The sequence below is a fragment of the Planococcus citri genome, chromosome 2 (genome assembly GCF_950023065.1).
Source record: "Planococcus citri chromosome 2, ihPlaCitr1.1, whole genome shotgun sequence".
In the NCBI taxonomy this organism is placed as follows: Eukaryota; Metazoa; Arthropoda; class Insecta; order Hemiptera; family Pseudococcidae; genus Planococcus; species Planococcus citri.
Genome location: NC_088678.1, coordinates 45,890,986 through 45,905,850, shown reverse-complemented (window position 1 = coordinate 45,905,850; position 14,865 = coordinate 45,890,986). Strand labels below are relative to the sequence as shown.

The window sequence follows — 14,865 nt, the reverse complement described above, 5'->3', positions numbered from 1 at the left end:
TAATTCATCAGGGGTACTCGAATTTTGTATACTTAAAATTTTTTTTTTATCATCATTGATGTTCAAGTAGGTAGGGCATAATAATACAGTAAGCATACCTATATATAAACGATGCTATATGAGCTAAACGCTGCAGCGAGCGCGAGCATATATTCAGCAGCAGTGCAAACCAGGTACCTAACTATTTAATTTACCAAGGCAAGGACAATTCTTATAACAGTTTTTCTCATACATTGGCATTCAAATGAAACAATTATTCTTTCTACTGCTTGTATAGGTACGTCACACATCAAATAACCGGTATCGGTTTAGCACAGGTATTGTTTTAGAATAAGACGAATCAAAGGGGAATCTGCAGCAACCTACCCACCAATGTACCATTTACCTATCTACCCTTTGATCATACATGAAGAAAGATACCTAAACAACAGTAAAAAAAAAAAAAAAAGAAGATACCTCTTGTTATGAATGCTGCATGTACCATGAATGACACGAACGAGCATCTTTGAAAAACAGAGAGTGATGAGATACTATGAGGAGATGAATCAACATACCAACAAGTATCTCCGGCATGATTAACGTTTAACCGCCGAAACTCAAGTAACGCGTTAGTGTTAATTAGTTAATCAATATACGAATGCGAAATTATGTAAAACTATCATACGTGCTGAGATACGAGTATTACGATACCTATATTCTAATGGAATGATTTTCGAGGATATCGCTTCGAGCTAGAAGCCATTACTAGCGGATAATACGGCCATGTATCTTTTCTTAGTTCCATTTACTTACTGTGAAATATTTCACAAACTCCCTTTCAGTTTCAACATGAATTCTTATAAATGAGAACACCTATGTTGCATTCTCTCCTCATTGTCACTATGGAGTATATTGATAATTGACCAAGACCAAAGTTTCAGTCAAACACTTGGAATAGCTACGAATCCAATAGGACTGACTTCAGTGAGGAAATCTATCCAGGGGAATTTGATCTGATCTGATATGATCTGATTAGATCTTATCGAGTCATTTCGGACCTGTTTTAATCAGATTTGAGGATCCAGACAGACATTTTCTGGATCCAATTGGATCCCATGGTCAGGACTTTTTCCTCTACCTGGGCCATTACAGGTCCCAAGAGGCCAACTGGGCTCTTTTTTTTTAGCCATATTCTATCAATACATCTGACCTAGTTTGGAATAGCAATGAAGGATGGGGAGGGACATTGCCATCTAAAATTCGTGACTGGATTCATCACCTTCAATGGACCCCAGAAGCTGATATTTCAATCACGATCCTCTGGCGTCAAAAACCAACTACATACCCATGTGGAAATTTTGTTTAGAAAGCATCTCGCAAGTACGTGGCAGCTCTGGTGACGCTTCTCGCTTCTCGTTTTAAATTTCAGAACGTGTCTTCGAAAGATTTCATCGAGGAATATCCAATAGTGTAAGAATACAAGCTGGCGTATGGACCATAGAGTAGTAGATAGAGGTATAAGGCACCACATCGTACGGTATATAATTCAAGACGCCGCGCCGCGCGTAAAACGAATATTCAAGACACGTTGTTTACCGATGCCCATGCCAGGTCGCATCCTAATACAGGTTAAGTCTTATGGGTGAAGACTGTTCGTCATTTTTACCGAAATGGACCGTAGGTACCGGCGTTTTACAATTCGCTTCATATAGTACACAGTATAATGTGTATCTGTATATTAATATGATTATCATATCCCATCACCAAGTATATCTCGTCTTGGTTGTCGTCTGTTGGAGTTGGACAGCGCAGCGACAACGGCCAGCAAGACGAGTAGACAAATACCGCGGTGGCGCGTACGGTCGTTTGCACGTATCGCGCGCCGCCGCTCTTCCAAAGCATTAAACAGTTAAGAGGCAGTCAACACAGTCATCCGAAGAAACGAGAAAATATATACTCGGGAGATCATCTACGATGCTTTACGCGTTTTTACCTCCGTTGCTTCATCGTTTATTTAACCGGATGGCTATATGGTTTTTTACTCTCTGTCTCTGTCTGCCTACCTATGTCTTTCTTATTCTTTCACTTTGCACGGACGCGCCACAGCGCATGATCGTATTCGCTTCCAAATCGGTTATCATGTTCTATTTCGTTGCGTTTAAATTACTAATTTGATTTCACCGTTGTTTCAACTCTCCCATATACACACCACACATACCCCCATACCCATACCCATACCTATACTGCAGCCTGAATCTAAGAGACGATCCGAGAAAGCAAATCAGCCATGTATCATCCATTCCATCCCATCCGTCCTTTTATTATACTTTCATACATTGTCGTCCGCCAAATCTTCGGAATCTTCATCCATAACATTACAATATCGACCTCCATTCTTTACATACCGAAACACACATACCTACCTACCCAAGCTACGCAGCTTTGTCGGACTAATTTTAATATCAGCGTACTTATTCAAACAAGCAATAATTTTAATCAGAAATCATACACGAACAAGTATATTAGACTTCTTCGAGGACTCTCTGTCAAGGTCCATTCGATATACTATAGGATTTCGCCGAAATCTCGTTAACCTCTAAATAAATACCTATCTGACGCGTCGGTGTCGTTTCTATTTCGCATACACTCGTACCTTACTATAGGTTAGAATAAAAGAAACTTGTTAACAATAATGTCCGCAACATCCTCGACTAAAAACAAAACAACAACGTTAAGCCTTTCGCTGCAATTTTGCCCTTTCCAGACCCTTAATGATACGAAATAACGGTCGCGAAATTGATTAGCCTAAATACTCGTATAAGTAGGTAGGTAGGTAGGTAGAGGTACATAGAGAGACTGACGTACCTAGTACCTACGTCTAGCAAAAACAAACATACGCAGCACGTAGTTATCAAGCAAGGACCATCAGCTCATCATTTACCACAAACGAAAGCAGGTGTATAACTTCTCAAAGAGATGGACTACACCGCGGTAGATCACATTTCTTTGCCTCCTTATCGTGACACTCGAGGTGAAAAAACAATCCTAAGTGAAAAATGATCGTATACTTAAGGGTTGAAGAACAATTCATTCAGTAGCGGATTTTCTTCAACAGGCATAGAAAGCAAATGATCTCAATCGTTTATGAAAATTTTCCACTTATGCAGTATTATACGAGTCAAGATGTCTTGATAAAATTCCCAAAGCGAAATGCACAATTTTTTGTGAATTTTTGCAAAAACTTCATCCCCTAATTTTCAGCTGCTGAGTTGATTTTTCGATTTAAAAAAAAAAAAGTTTTTAGACCAGAATAATAGTGGTATTATTAGATCAGGCATGTCCCTTCCTCTTCCCTTATTGAATTAATTTTCGCTCTCAATACCAATTACAAAACCTTTTTTCTCTACCACGAAATGATCAAAACTTCCAAAATCATCTCAACAAGGTCATTTTTTTCGAGCTAAAAAATTTTTTACTTTATCTCACACCACTTCACTCGACTATATCGCCGCAAAAATAATCCCAACAGTCGAATTAATACCTAAGATACAAAATAATCGTCGTTGAACTCGTGTGCTCTAACATCTGCATCTTCGTTACTTGGACAGGTGCACGATGACCGTTTCTCTTGCATAATACGTTAATGTTTAACCTAGTCTCACTATCATCAGCTCGCCAGAATAACGAAATAATTCGAAATAGTTACAAATTTTCATTGAAAAATGGTAAAAAAAAAAATACGAAAAAATTATTAATCTCATAACAGTCATAACCGTACCTATATCTACGAGTAATCTCATTACCTCGCAGCTGCAATATTTTCAAATATATCAGCAGCAATTTCCGAAAACCACTAAACCTTTACCGTCAGCAGATATCTTCGGATAGACATAACGAAAGAGATGAAGAAGGATTGGAGGTGGGACGGGGGAGGTAGATGAGAAAGAGAACAGCGTGTAAAACCCGTTGTTGTTACTGTCGAACATTTGTTATACATTCGAAACTTCTGTGAAACAATATTCATAGCACACAGCACAGCAGACGTATCATCTGTCACCTATTAATCACCTTTCGATAGGATGCTGCGTCGTTCAACCTCATCGCTGTATATGTGGTGTGTACACGCGACAACGATATTTTTAGTAATACTTTCAACCAGACAGATAGATTATAAGTATACATATATTTCACCAAGAGTATGAGTGTTTCCACAGCAGTCTGCTTCCAATACGTTTCGAACAATTAGCGGAGATAATTTACCGCATTGCAGCGATATAGGGGAACCTACGTGTGCGAAAAAAAAACACAACGCATACACTGACAATCAACCAGACTCGCAAAAAAACAGAAAGAGAGAGAATTGTAACAAAGAGACGAGCATATAATTTATGCTATTAACGCGTTATAATCGAATTTAGAAGAGTCACATTGGCTATATTGTAGATGGATGGTTCACACAGGTGTGCCTGGGATGATGAGGAGTTGAGGACGTTATCTTCGACTTCGGAACGAGATAAGCAGAACTATACTAGTCCTACCGAGATGAAATGATCTCAATAGATATACCTGCACCGTTCGCATTTACCCAAGTATTCGAAACATTAGCCGGAGTTCGATTTCGAAAAAAAGAAAAATCCCGTAATATAAACCTATAGGTAAAGATAGCGAAGTCTTCTTATCTGTTGTTTGTTGTAAATGCGAGCGAACGAGCGGCCCTGAGTTTACATTTTATTTAAGTAACATACTTCCTCTCTCATCAACTCTTTACCTCTGCTATATCGATATTACCATCCCAATTCCAATAACTCTTGAAAAAATTTCTCATGTTGATTTTTTTTCTCCAATATCATCGGCTGTGTGTGCGAGTATGCGTGGGTATTTTCACGGTGACGAACTCTACGTACACATACCTGTTCTTTATCTGTACATTTCGTCATATACTCCGAATGAGGAGAGTATTTGATTTGTATACAAGGTGTCCTAGGTTGACTCGCAAAGCCCAATGAGGAGTTGAGCTAGCAAAAATGAAACTTGTACGAGCATATTTTGGTCCATCTTCTATTTTCAAAATTATAATCATGTATTGTATCCCAAAAAAATATATCAAGATCTTATAAATTTCATCAAACGACCTCCCCACCTCTTTTTTCCTCTCATACTTCTGGTATCGATGCTGCTGCAGCGGAACATGTGATTCGATATTTTAGAACGAAAAAATAAATTTCAAAGTTGGAGGTGACTAATAAATTTGTTCCCCATAACCAGAGTGTCTACTAAAATCAAAAAAGCGAATTTCTCGCCTTTTTCTTGCTTTTTTCTTGCTTCCAAAAATGAAATTTCTTACCCCTCTTCATATTTACGCATAGACAGACGTATCATCTGTCACCTATTAATCACCTTTCGATAGGATGCTGCGTCGTTCAACCTCATCGCTGTATATGTGGTGTGTACACGCGACAACGATATTTTTAGTAATACTTTCAACCAGACAGATAGATTATAAGTATACATATATTTCACCAAGAGTATGAGTGTTTCCACAGCAGTCTGCTTCCAATACGTTTCGAACAATTAGCGGAGATAATTTACCGCATTGCAGCGATATAGGGGAACCTACGTGTGCGAAAAAAAAACACAACGCATACACTGACAATCAACCAGACTCGCAAAAAAACAGAAAGAGAGAGAATTGTAACAAAGAGACGAGCATATAATTTATGCTATTAACGCGTTATAATCGAATTTAGAAGAGTCACATTGGCTATATTGTAGATGGATGGTTCACACAGGTGTGCCTGGGATGATGAGGAGTTGAGGACGTTATCTTCGACTTCGGAACGAGATAAGCAGAACTATACTAGTCCTACCGAGATGAAATGATCTCAATAGATATACCTGCACCGTTCGCATTTACCCAAGTATTCGAAACATTAGCCGGAGTTCGATTTCGAAAAAAAGAAAAATCCCGTAATATAAACCTATAGGTAAAGATAGCGAAGTCTTCTTATCTGTTGTTTGTTGTAAATGCGAGCGAACGAGCGGCCCTGAGTTTACATTTTATTTAAGTAACATACTTCCTCTCTCATCAACTCTTTACCTCTGCTATATCGATATTACCATCCCAATTCCAATAACTCTTGAAAAAATTTCTCATGTTGATTTTTTTTCTCCAATATCATCGGCTGTGTGTGCGAGTATGCGTGGGTATTTTCACGGTGACGAACTCTACGTACACATACCTGTTCTTTATCTGTACATTTCGTCATATACTCCGAATGAGGAGAGTATTTGATTTGTATACAAGGTGTCCTAGGTTGACTCGCAAAGCCCAATGAGGAGTTGAGCTAGCAAAAATGAAACTTGTACGAGCATATTTTGGTCCATCTTCTATTTTCAAAATTATAATCATGTATTGTATCCCAAAAAAATATATCAAGATCTTATAAATTTCATCAAACGACCTCCCCACCTCTTTTTTCCTCTCATACTTCTGGTATCGATGCTGCTGCAGCGGAACATGTGATTCGATATTTTAGAACGAAAAAATAAATTTCAAAGTTGGAGGTGACTAATAAATTTGTTCCCCATAACCAGAGTGTCTACTAAAATCAAAAAAGCGAATTTCTCGCCTTTTTCTTGCTTTTTTCTTGCTTCCAAAAATGAAATTTCTTACCCCTCTTCATATTTACGCATAGATAATCTTCGCTAACGCCTCTAACCCCCCCCCCACCCAACAAAATTTCTCAAAAATTTATTCTTCAAAGCAGAGAAGTGAATTAATTTCTTAAATGAAAAAATAGTATTGAAAAAACGTAATAAAAACAAACGTTGAGGCAAGTCTACTGAAGTGAATTCAATTCTCTGATAACGGTACCTAACAAAACAAAAAGTACTCGTAGTAAACTCGAATGCGGATCGAAGTCATGTTTTTTGGGGAGGGGGTGTATGATGTCATTTTTTCAACAAAAAATTGTTATTTTTCCGACAAAAATCAAAATTTTAAGGTGCTGAATACCAGTGACATAGTACAGGATCAAACCATGAAAGAGCTTATATTTTTATTTGTGATTGAGGGGAGAGCGAAATCAGAATTTTAGACACCAAAAATCGGCATTTTAGGTTGTTTTCAGAAAACTCTTCACAATGAGTGATCATTTTATTGAAATGAAAATAAAATTACTTGCTCGAGCGAAACGAGAGCGAAAATTCGTTGAAAAAATTGGTGTGAAAAACGAAAAAACGACTATTTTGTATGCTTTATTTTACATTTTCACCCGAGAACAATAATATCAACAATTTTAAGAAGTTAGTTGTTCTGTTCAGAAAATAAAAATTTGCACTTTTCAAATGATTTGGGTATTGCCTGGAAATCAAAAATTTCCTATTTAATTTTTGAATTCTTAAAATTTTCATAAATAGCATCTTGAATGGCCCGAGCGAAGCGAGGGCAAAATTTTTGTAAAATTTTTAATTCGAAAAGTAGAACAACATCAATTTTAACAAAATGAAAACTTGAAATTTTGGTGGGATAGCTTCAATTTTTCAGAGATTTTTGATGTGAATTCTTGGAAATTTTCTTGCTTTTCGAAGGAATTTCTATACTATTTTCTAACTTTCTTGCCACTCATGCGAATTTCTCGCCTTTTTCTAACTTTCTTGCCTTTTTCTTGCCAGTAGACACTCTGATAACTTTTTATTTAATAGATAAAACAGAAAAAATTCATTGAAAGATCACTTAAATTCCAAGCCAAATTTTCTCTCTTCTTGTGAATCACAAAAATATCACTTAAACTCAGAGAGAAATACTATGTTAAAAAATGCAATCAAAGTGAAATTAGCAACCAAAGTTGAAATCAGAGAAAAATCAACATTCACCAAGAGGATCGTTGAAAGGCAAAGCGAGCTGCCAGCAAAAGTGATTCCTCCGCCCCACCCCCACACGTGAAAAATCCGTAACTTTAAACTCAGTTTTTAAAAATTCAAATTTTTCGAAAAAATTTTATTTTAGGCTCTCAAATGCCAAAATTCAAGAACAAGTTCAACTTGAATCAGCTGATTCTTCTCTACCTAGCTCAAAATTACACCAAGTTGAATCAGTTCTGTTCTGAAATGAATCATCCACAGATACTAAAATCATATTTGCTTCAATGGTTCTATAATTAGATTCAAACACATATTCAACCATTCTTAAATTCCCCCACCCCCTCCCCAAGAAAAAATTTTTACAAATTCAAAATGAGTCGATGGATTTTTCAAATTTCACGAAATACATACGTATATCCTAAATCACCCCTCTTTGGATGCGTCGAAAAATCAAAATTGAGCCAGACCACTTCCTGAATCCGAAATTATAAAAAAGGGGTTCGTCGAACATCACTGATGAATATTCTAGCCCAGTTGAACAGTAAAACGTTACGTTCATTCATATTAACAACTCCCCCCCCCCCCCGTCCAGAAAAAAATAAAAAATTGCGCCAAAATTCATATCGAACAATTTTACCCACGTCGCGTCCTATCGAATTCGAAACAGGTAAGTAATAAAATTGAATTAACTCCTCCTTCATCTCAACAAATTCTTTGAACCTTCGTAACTCACCTCTAATCGAACTGGGACACCTTGTATACACCTAAGCGTAGATATTGAGAGCATATGGAAGAATAGCACACTTGAAAATAAATTTCGCCGTAAAAAATAAGAGAGAAAAAATATCGACAATGACGAGATAATCGCGTTATAGGAAGAGGTGTAGACAGAGAGGTAGGTAAGATTACCAACGAGGTGTATTTGCAATATGCTCGCGGAAGTTTGCGTTTTCCAAGCCATTCCCAAGAGCACCTATATGACGACGCCTTCGCAGCGATTTTTTTTTTCAATTTCAAATCTGCCATTATCGATACGTTGACGCGAATGAGGAACGATATCGAGTGCTTTATAGACGATACTAGGAAAAAATGGCGGACAGCTTTTTTTGGTTCTTATCAGTAAAAAAGAGGCCAATTTCGAGCCGATGTCGCTTCTTATCAGTGAATTCCGGGCCAAATATCCTGAAAAAGTACTACTTTTTGCTTTTTTTTCCGCGGTTAAATATAATTTTAGATTAAAATGCAGCAAAACTGAAGTATTTTCGACGGAGAATTCATTTTTTCTGGTCAGTTTTCTAAAATTTCACATATTCAAAGAGAATTCTTCGAAAAGTGCCACTTTTACGCGATATTTGGCCCACAATTGATGAAAAATGTACTGATAAGACCAAATCCGCCATGTTGTGACGTCAGTCTAGTATCGTCTATTATGTTGGGAACGGATCGCGATAACTCAGCGATTAAATAGGTTACAGCCGACTCTCGAGATTCGCTCGATCATATTACGAAATTTCATCATCGTCGATCGATGCTCATCCGAATGCTGAATTAAATATAGAAAAATTCGCGGAAATCGGTCTGTCATATAATAATAGGTACGTTACTCACTCGATGCAGTGCAGTTAATACGTTTCGAATTATCCGAGATCGCGGATTTTGCGATATCCTCAAGACTGGTGAGACGGACGGAAGACGGCGGCGTAAAATTACGGTAAATTTTATCCGGCAACTCGAGAAATTGTACCTCGTTTTCACCTTGAAAGTCGAAATTTTTAAACGCTACACGATATACCTACGAGCGGTACACAGGCGCACAAAAAACTGACGTTTCGCGACGACAGACAATTACTCTTTATCCCAGATGTCAAATTCGAAAACGAAAAACCCATCGAAAGTGAAACACTTCGTATTTATACAGACAAAACGTGTAAAAACGGAATTTACACAGACGAATACCTGAACGCTTGACGCATGCTGCTCTGTTTATACAAACTCGATCGTCGCGAAATTTATTTTAAATTTTAAAAATATATCGAAATGTCTACAAATCGCGAAGATTTTGATTTAATCGAGACTCGCGAAACATATGCGCTTAAAAAAGCATCTAGTTCAATAAAGTCGAATAAATGAAGTATCGCGAGACATGACGAATCTGCGAACGCATCTGCGAAAATTCTACAATACGTACGACTGTATAGACTGACGTGTTTTTTTCTCATATTTTCGTCAGATTTCAAAAAAAGGAACTGTGTCAATGTACCAATGACGAAAATGTTACGGAGGTAAAATTTTCAGCACCATTTTGCACATGTTTTTACGATCGATCTAAGTATACGAAAAATTCAATGGAATGGAATTTTATCGATGAGTACTCGATGCTGCTTTTCGTAGGCAACCTGATTCGCGATTTCACAATATGTTACAGAATGAGTAGGTAGGATAATTCGACGACGTATTTTATTCAGCACTTGATACAATTCAACACTCCTCTTTACTTTCCTTACTAGAGCTGAAATGAATTCTCAAGAGATCGTCCTAGTAAATACTTTGAATTTTGATTTGATTCGTGAAAATGTACGAACCTGTGCGGATGAAAAGCTGGAAATCTGACAAAGAGAAAATTCACTCATTCAAAATTCTACCATCACCTGCAGAATTTCGTCAACAGCATTCAATCACCTTTTAGGCTGATTGCAATTGATCTCACATTGCATCCAATTGCGAAGAAAATTCTCAATTTTTTTCTCGAACCTTCAATAAATTATGTATGAACCTTGAAAGTAATGACTTGTCGCTTTTCAACCCCTTCCCTTCCTATCCTTTCCATCATTTTATTTTTCTAGATACATCATACGAGCAACAAACAAATTTTCAGTGGTGCTGAGTTTCTTTACGAAGGTTTAACAAGCTCCCCTCTCCCTGAGTAAAATTTCGAATTTTAATTTTCACGAAAAAAAATTGAAAGGATGATGCTTTGAAAATTAAGCTCACCTGTGGGATCAATAAGCGTAAATTCTACGCAAACAACGCGAGATTAATTGAGCAAAACTACGTAATCAACGATTCGAAAAATTAAGAGACTCGAAAGACAAACGCTTCGATGTCAGAAAAATTTCACGAAATCCGAATTTCATCGTCACCTGTATTCGTTAATACGGCATTCAATCATCTTTCGAGTCGATTGTTAATGATTTCATACGACGTCTCAATTGCATGAAAAATTCTCAATTTTTTTCTCGACCTTCAAAATTACACCTCAGAAGTAACGACTTCTTGTTTCCTGTCCTCTTTCCTCCTACATACCTTTTTCTTTCAATTTTTCACGAAGTAAACATCAAACGAGCTGAGTTCTCATGCAACGGTTGGAAAATATTTTTCACCCTTCCTATTTATCCACATAACTAATCCTTCTTTTGAAAAACTGATGATAGAGAATTTTGAAAAAGGCATTTAGTATTTTTGAAAAATTATCACCTGTGATATAGCCATATAGGTATACCTATCAAATTTTGATCTCCATTTCCCAAACAGAATCAGTAAGTTGCTCATCAATCAATTGATCTCAACAATATCTCAAGGACTTTTAGGAGAGTATGAGTGGGGAGAGAGAAAGAGAGGGATCTGTGAAATAAAACAGACTGCAATTCATGAACAATTTTCAAAAAAAATCCTCAAATTTTTCGACTTTTTGATGGAGCTTTTTATGGAGGTAACGTGGAAATCAAAATTGAGAATTTTTCACTTGGAAAATGGAAAATTTTCCACGCAATTACCAACTACCTAACACTGAATAATTTTTTTTTTAGAGCTTTTGAACTTTCTACATAACGTAAATATCTTGTAAGAGCATAACTCCGTCAAACTCTACTAATTTTTGATAATTAATATACAAATAGGTACATGTAGAAATCTCAACCTCATCGTGGATAATTTTTATGACAAATTTCACATCAAAAACAACCGATGAAAACTTCTCATAAAGCAAGTATCTATTTTCTTAGAGGTCACTAAAACATACAGAAACTTTCCACAACCAGGTATCATCAAACGAATCAAGGACGTACAAATTGCATCAAAATTAAAAACGTCGATTTTAACCCATATTAAAGCACACAACTCGGTGAAAACTGACCCCATCATCAATGATTAGATACATTATGTTCATTATACGAGAAAAAAAGTAAATAATTGATCGTAAAAACTAACGACAATATTTCCTTTTACCAAGTACCTACACCTTATTAAATGCTGGTAGAATAAATTACGAGAGCATAAAAAAAAAACTGTTTAAAAGTATAAAGTTAATTTTACGCCCATTTCTTTTATATGAAAAAATACAGAATAGAAAAAAATCTGGGCCGTAAATTACCCAATAGTCAAGATGAGAGCATTTCCGAAACAATTTTTCAAATTAAAAATTAATTTATAACGCGAATCGACACGTTTAAATATTTACACAGCACACAAAACTCTCGTAATAAATTTAACAGCACAGAATATAAATAAAAAATTGAAAAAAAAAATTCAACTCACCGATTGAAGTTTCCAAAATAGCACAGCAAAGCAGGTACAATATCTTCGTTTCAATCTCCAGCAGGCGATTTCCGCAATCCGGAAAACGGGCACAAGTTCAAAAAATAGCGCGAACTTTGGAAATGAAAAAAAATAGAAAAAAACAAATTTTACTCAATTCTTCAATATTAAAACAAAAGGAAAAAATTGCTAAACAAAAAGTTTTCTAACACTAGAACGAAATTCGGAAAAATACAAGTAAAAAAAAAGGAAAATAGAGAAAAAACGACTGATAACTTAAGAAACGCCGAAGATAACGATTTTCTTCAGGCAGAATAGTCACCGAAGTATTAAGAAGAAATGCAGATAGATACCTAATTGAACTGGATGATCTAATTGGGAGGGTGAGCGCGACGCATGCGTCTTCCTGCCTCCTATTGGAGTATGTACCCAGCCAACAGTGTTGCCAAGCTTGATATACTGAAGGTGTTTCTGAAATTAGATTTTTTTAATGTAGTGGGCTGAAATTGAAAAAAAGTGCGAATCGTGTGAGATTTTTTCTTTTTCGTTTTAAATCCGAACGGTTATTCGTATCGTAGGCGAATTTTTTAAAATTAATTTTATTAGTTGGTACATTTTTTCAGAATGGAATGCAGAAAAATAATTTTCCATATTCCAATTCGAGGTGAGTTGAAATTTTTTAAATTAAGAAATTTACTTACTCGAGAAAAATGTTTAAAATGGAAAAATTTTAAAAAGCAAAAAATTTAATCGAAGAAAATTTGAAAATGAAAAAATTCTACTTGGTAAAAAAATCAAAATTTTGATACGAAAATATTTTTTAAAAAATAGAAATGATATTTGAAATAAAAATAAAATATTTTACCGGAGGCTGCCATAGGTAAATGTGTATAAGAACAGAAATTTACAAGAAAAAAACAAAACGTTGACTTTTTAAAAGCTTAGAATTGACTTTGAAAGAAAACGCAAATTACTTCAAATTATTAGCTCAAAGTATACTAAAAACTGAATACTAAGAATGGAATACCAAGAGACAGGTAGACCACCTCAACATTCCACTTTGACTAGAAAACTGAACGATTTTGGTTCGAAATATGAAATTTTAAATAATTTCATAACAGGAGATCTGATAACCCCTCCCCAGCAAAAACACTGGAAGGTGTACCCTCGAGTTATGGTCCGTGGAACGTTTATTGATAAGACTTTTGCTGATACCACGGGTAATAAATTTTCAACGGAAAAGCTCGATCGGTGTGGAAAAACATTGTAGGAAAAAAAAATAGAGAGCAGGTGAAATGAAATTTCTCCCAGCGTAGGAGTCTTTGAAGCAGCGAATTTTCAATCTAATCGCGAAATTACGAGAATAAGCTGATAGGCGGTGGAATACGATATGTACCTTTGCAAATTATTAAGACTGGGAAAAAAGTGAAAAGTGAATCTCGAACGGTGGTTACACTGATCACCAAAACAATACGAATACTTTACACGCACGATGAATTCAAGATACGACGAGGAGCGAACTTTCAAGCAACAAAACAATGCACGCAGCCGCAAAAAAACTGTTACAGTTGAGCCAGCTTGTATCTCATTGTCGGTATCCGACGTCGCCGCCGATATTACCGTGCTGTACCGGCTGCTAATAAAACGTGCATACGGCAGAGTAGGAGATAAGACGGAGTAGGTGGAGGGAGAGTTAACTCTTCTTTGATATCTGCGAAGTGAACTTACGGACCAATAGAAATACTCGTTTGGAAAACAGCGTCAAATCAACGCCGATGCAGAATCGCTTCGTCAAGGGGAGTGGTAAATGTTTCGGATAAAATCTCCGCTACCGTTTCATCTACATACTGTGGTGAACTTTCATGGTTAGCTTTTCCAAGCACAGGGAGCTTTTCGCCACCATTTTTACTCGTAAACTATAAACTTCGTCATCGTAGTAAAAATAGAACCAAGTTTGGAAAACTTTAAACGACACTGATTCCTATTTTGTTTTTCAAATTCGAGTTTTTCCGGCCAGAAAATTTTTGAAAAATTTTCATTCAGTGATAAATTTTATTAGGTAGGCAAACATCGAGTATTTCTACAGGAAGCTGCGATGCTTTCAATTTCGAATCTAACAAATGAAAATTTCAGCAGCTCATCTGAAAAACTGAAGGATCTGCACTCTGAAGAGGTTTAAATTTTCCGATAAAAAGTCCAAAAATTTCTAAATTGAATGAAAAAATTGAATAGTAAGTCAGATATCATCCCGAAAAACGCCATTTCGATTTTCTGGTGACATTCTAACTATATTATACAATCAGTCAATCATGTTCCGTGATCAATTTTTGGCATCATAGTGAGGCAAATTATTGCACATATAATTTTTCAAAAAATGGTGCTCAATTCGGAAAAACGTAATTAGACAGATACATTACTGGAAATCATCTATTTCTATGATCCCCATCGACAGAAGTACATAATTTCAAAGTTCAAATTTTTCTAAAGAAT

At 36.1% G+C, this 14,865-nt stretch overlaps 1 protein-coding gene across 4 annotated transcripts in view; it reads right to left on the bottom strand.

Annotated features, from left to right (window-relative positions):
* LOC135836100 (uncharacterized) overlaps positions 1–13,980 on the bottom strand; it is a 40,272-nt gene extending 26,292 nt beyond the window's left edge. For 2 of the 4 annotated variants that reach the window (XM_065350701.1, XM_065350704.1), the window contains exons 1-3: positions 13,241–13,746; positions 12,729–12,846; positions 12,376–12,489 (exon numbers count right to left, since the gene is read on the bottom strand). The gene's annotated coding sequence lies outside the window, so the exon portion shown is untranslated. Of the gene's footprint in view, positions 1–12,375; positions 12,490–12,728; positions 12,847–13,240; positions 13,747–13,771 lie in introns of those variants that run through there. The other 2 variants (XM_065350702.1, XM_065350703.1) reach the window with 2 other exon arrangements.
* Between the last annotated feature and the right edge of the window lie 885 nt (positions 13,981–14,865).